The sequence below is a fragment of the Ips typographus genome, linkage group LG12 (assembly GCF_016097725.1).
Source record: "Ips typographus isolate SLU linkage group LG12, UJ_Ityp_2.0, whole genome shotgun sequence".
In the NCBI taxonomy this organism is placed as follows: domain Eukaryota; kingdom Metazoa; phylum Arthropoda; class Insecta; order Coleoptera; family Curculionidae; genus Ips; species Ips typographus.
The window spans coordinates 8,170,957-8,176,956 of NC_138433.1; positions in this window are offsets into that span (position 1 = coordinate 8,170,957).

Genomic DNA, 6,000 nt, shown 5'->3' on the forward strand with positions numbered 1-6,000 from the left:
AAATTTAGAGAGTGTTTTAAACATTTTAAAAGGCAATAACTTGACTGTCAAACCTGAAAAGTGTAAATTTTTTGCGGAGAGTATTTCTTACTTAGGTTATGACATTAGCGAAAAAGAGTTACATAAATCAAAAAATAAACTAGAAGCGATTAGTAAAATTCCAGAACCACAAAATGTTAGTCAATTGAGATCTTTTATTGGAGCAATTAATTATTATAATAGATTCATACCTAACATTCCAACTCTTTTACATCCACTTTACGAGCTAATAAAAAAGGACGTTAAATGGAATTGGAGCAGGGAGTGTCAAGAATCATTTGTAAAAGTAAAAAACATTCTTATATCAGACACAGTTTTAGTACATTTCGATTCTGTATTACCTTTAGTACTCACAGTAGATGCTTCTGATTATGGAGTCGGTGCAGTACTATCACATATCTTTGAGAATGGTGTCGAAAGACCAATTTGCTTTGCTTCTTAGACGTTGACTGACAACAGAAACGTTGGAGCCAAATTGATAAAGAATCCTTCGCTATTATTTTTGGAATTAAAAGATTCTACCAATATTTGTTTGGAAACAAATTTACATTAGTAACCGATAATAAAGCCTTAGTGACAATTTTTGGACCAAAAAAAGGAATTCCCACCATGGCAGCAAATAGATTACAAAGATATGCTTGTTTTTTAAGTGGTTTTAACTTTGACATTAAATATGTGCAGACAAAAAATAATATTGCCGATTTTCTTTCAAGATTACCAGTTCACATTGCTGAAGTTGAAAATGGTGATAGCGATGCGCTTCAAATAAACTATTTGACTGAAGCTAGTGATTTAAATTTAAATTTATTAGATATTGAGCGTGCTTTATATAAAGACAATATTTTATCAAAAATAATTACATTTGTTAAGTCTGGATGGCCGAAACAAACCAAAGATTCAGCACTAAAACCATACTTTAGAAAAAAAGAGGAAATAAATATAGTAAACAATGTGTTGGTATGGGGTCATCGAGTTTTAATTCCGGAATCATTCCAATCAAGAGTTTTAGAAATGTTACATAACACGCATATGGGTATTGTAAAAATGAAATCTCTGGCTCGGTCATATGTGTGGTGGCCAAACCTAAATAATGATATTGAAGGCATTAGTAAATCATGTAATATATGTCAGACTTTTCAACGTAATGTAAACACTGGAATACTCCAATCCTGGCCAATTGAAAATTATCCTTGGAATCGCATTCATATAGATTATATGGGTCCTATAAAGGGCAAATATTGCTTAATTGTGATTGATGCGTTTTCAAAATGGCTGGAGGTATTCCTAATGTCGAGTATTACGTCAGAGCAGACGATTGACAGGTTACGAGGATTGTTTTCAAGATACGGATTACCAAAAACTCTTTGTTCGGACAATGGTACACAATTTACCTCTCATGAATTTAAAAATTTCTTGACACAAAACAATGTTACACACATAACTTCACCAACTTATCATGCTGCGTCAAACGGAGCAGCAGAGGATAGTATAAAAACGGTAAAGAACTTCTTAATTAAGGAACTTAATACATGTAATAACGTTATAAACTTAAATCGTTCGTTAGACAGATTTTTAATGATGTATCGAATGACGGAACATTGTTCAACTGGTGAGTCACCTTCTCGTTTGTTTTTGGGTAGGCAGATTCGGTCTCGATTTGATTTAATTAGACCAGATAATGTTAATATACTACCGAAAAATACGTCGGAAGTGATTGATAACTTAAAAAAGTCGCAAGATCGAAACCAGAAATATTTTAAGGGGAAGAGAGAGGAGATATTCACGGTTGGACAATGTGTTTTCGCTAAAGATTATCGTAACATACAAAAACCGATTTGGACAATCTGTCATGTGATTAAAGTGTTGGGTAAAAACGTATATTTAGTGAAAGTGCATAAAAGTGATTTGACTTGGAAAAGACATCAAAATCAATTGCGACAATGTGAGACACACACCCAATCGGGATCGGTATCAGAGTCTGTAAGTGTCGTTGACGAGAGTCTAGAGTTAGATGAAAATGCTGACGAGAGTGAAACCGTTCCATTGCGAAAATCTTCATCGAACAATTCATCAGTTCGCACATCACTTCTTATACATAATCGACCTCAGAGAACTCGTAAATCACCAGACAGGTTAAGATACGACTAGCTAGAAAAAAAAATTGTCGAGAAACAAAATTGTTAATATGTAAATATGTAGTCCATAGGAATAAATAATAAGGGTAACAATTATTTTCGGTTATGTTTTATAATTAAGTAGGGGAGAGTGTGACGTAGTGTAAAGTAACCGAGTGTTCTGCGCTTGGACCTGAACGGCATTCGCGCAGAGTGTCGCATGAAATAGAGTAGAGCAATGGCGTAAACTGAGAGAAATAAAAATGTTCTTCAGTATGAAACTCGAGTGTTAATTAACCAAAGATAAAGACATTACATTAATAGACAATTTTTATAATACCGCTAATCAGCGTGATTTTCAAAATGTCTTTTTACTAAATAGTTTAATAGGTAAACTAACAGGAACTGCTAAAATAATCGTTAATATTAAAAATGTCACGACATGGGACGATTTAAAGGCAGTATTGCATCGAAATTTTGCAGATCAACGTGACGAATCTTGCTTAAACAGAGACCTAGTAATGCTAAAATAAAATTCGAATGAAAATCCGAATCAATTCTATGATTACATCTATTGAATTTGCTTTGTTCGTACATAGATAGTCATGAAAACTCTGATGCTGGCAGAATTTTAAGAAAGGGTTTATACAACGATTTAGCATTAAAAACCTTTCTGTCTGGTTTAAAAGAACCATTAGGCACTACTATACGCTGTATGAAACCTAATAGCCTAGCTGAAGCCCTTCAATATGTCACCCAGGAGCATAACAATAATTATTTCCAAATCTTTGCCAGAAATCAATCCCAAAATTTTAATAAGTCAAACTCTAGACCACAACCGGTTCAACAGTTTGGAACTCCTTTCTTGACCGAACCTCAACATCATTTTTTTTCATTTAATTCTCACACCCCTCATAATCTATTTACGCCCAGACCTCAAATTGCGCAAACTTCGCAATTTCCTTCACAACCTATAAACATTCGCCGTAATTTTAATAAAATTCCCCAACGATTTCCTAATAATTCTCATGTATTTGGTCGACCAAACCAATCCATCGTTTTCAGACCAAATCAGAATAGACCACTTTCCAACCCACAACGTATAAGTGTCTGTACGTCAGGGCCAAAAGGACCTTTAGTTCCAACTAATAGATTCCAAAGGCCTAATCCTCAAAACAATCAACCAAAATATCTAGTGGAAGAATTATGTAATACAGAAATGCAACCTAATTTCGACTATGATCAATACGATCAATTTAATCAATACGGGTTATCGGAACAGTATTCATCAGGAGTTACGGATTATTACGCAAATCCAAGCACACTTGCTAATTCTTCTGAAAATGACGGAGAAAATGCTGAATGCACGTATTCGCAAAATTTTCTGGAAAATCCACCTTAGACAACAATACCAATGTGTCATCGACCCCCGAGAACAAAACACCACAAATTTTCAAGTAACGCCTCAGATACACAATCCAACATAGTAATTTCCCTAAATTTAACAAATACCATGTCTTACATCACTCTACCGGAACATAACATTAAACTTTTAATCGATTCAGGATCTACAAAATCTTTTGTGAATCCCGAAATAGCAAACAAATTTTATAGTAACTGCATTGCAGATGACCCATATATTGTTAGTACTGTATTCCAAAAATCAGCTCATCGATATAGTGCTTCAATACCTGCATCAAACATTTTAAAATTACCATCTAATCAAAATTTAAAATTTAATTTGCTTAAGTTTCACAATGTATTTGACGGTCTTATTGGTCTCGACAATTTGAAATTACTACAAGCAAATATGGAATAATGGTTATTTTATTACACCACATACAAAAATGAAACTTATGTATTACCAAACAAAACCTGAACTGAATTGTATAACTATTTCTCCTCGTACCGAACAAGTAATAAAACTAAAAACTACTATCAATAAAGGTGAAATAATTATACCTCATCAAAAAATACACATTTGCGAAATCCTTGAATGTTTGACTGTTGCAAAAGATGGATTTGCATTGACAACAATTTTAAATAATTCTTGCATGCCTGTCACTTTAGATTTTTCGGAACCAATACTTCGAAAAATTTAATCGTAAAGAAATTGAAAATATCGATTTAAATAATTTTGATGAAACAGCAAAACCGAAATTAGACTTAAACAAACAAGACTTGATCACTTAAATTCAGAGGAAAAAAATGAAATATTGAAATTATGTAAAGAATTTTCCGTCGTTTTTTATCAGAAAAATACACCACTCACTTTTACTACAAAGATTAAGCATCACATAAAAACAACTGATGAATTGTCTATTTACACCAAGTCCTATAGGTACCCCTTCATACATAAGAAAGAAGTGGAAAATCAGATTAGTAAAATGTTGAATCAAAATATAATCAGACCATCAAACAGCCCATGGTCAAGTCCAATTTGGGTGGTACCCAAAAAGATAGATGCATCTGGGACTCAAAAATGGAGGGTAGTTGTAGACTACCGTAAGCTTAATGAAAAAACAATCGACGACAAATTCCCTTTACCAAACATAACCGATTTGTTAGACAAGCTAGGAAAATGTTACTATTTCACAACCCTTGACCTTGCTTCAGGAATTCACCAAATTGAAATGAATGAGGAGGACATCCCTAAGACTGCGTTTAGTACAAAAAACGGACATTTCGAGTATTTGAGAATGCCTTTCGGTTTGAAAAATGCCCCCGCAACTTTTCAACGCGTAATGGATTCGATATTACGAGGTATTCAAAACGAAAAATGTTTGGTTTATCTCGATGATATCATCATTTTCTCCACGTCATTACAAGAACACCTTACAAATTTAAAAGCTGTATTTAAACGACTTTTAAGATCCAACTCAATAAAAGCAAATTTTTACGTCGAGAAGTCGCATATTTAGGTCATATAGTTATCCTCGACGGTGTCAAGCCGAATCCAGACAAGATTTCTGCAATCAAAAAGTACTCCATTCCAACTACCACCAAACAAATTAAAGGTTTCCTTGGTTTATTAGGACACTATAGAAGATTTATTAACAATTTCGCCAAAATTACTAAACCTCTTACTAAATGCTTGAAAAAAGGAGCCAAAATTCAACATGATAAAGAATTTTTAGATTGTTTCAGAATTTGTAAAAATTTTTTGATAAACGAGCCAATTTTGCAGTATCCGGATTTTTCCAAGCCTTTCAACTTAAGGGACCACCAGGTCGTGATGTTCCAGTAGCGTGCGCTTCACGTACATTAAACGATTCCGAACAAAATTATTTCACTATAGAGAAGGAATGCCTTTGTCTCGTATGGGCTACAAAGTATTTCCGTCCCTATTTGTTTGGACGAAAATTCAACATCATAACTAAGATCCCAGTTCAAAACTTCTACGCTGGCGCATTAAATTGGAGGAGTATGATTACAAAGTATTGTACAAAAAAGTAACATCTAATACGAACGCGGACGCATTGTCAAGAATCGAGATTCATGCAAAGGAAGACGAACCGTTTTCTCTTAAAGCCTATATGGAACAGAACAAGCAGTTAGAAAGAGAAACAGAACAAGCATCTACTTCAGCACAACGTCCGACATCACCCCAACTATCAACATCACAAGCAGACAATCAAACATCAAATAGACAAGAAATAGCTCAAGCGAGTTATATGTTTCATACTTAACCCTTTTACTAGGAATACCTAATTATACTTAAACCATGTAATGTGTAGTCGCATGTATTATTATATAAAATTATTAGAAACGTAGTGCTCGAGTTCAGTTCCATAATATTAAGCTCACTCTGTAACTCGTCCGAAATAAATTGTGTTTTTTTAAAAAC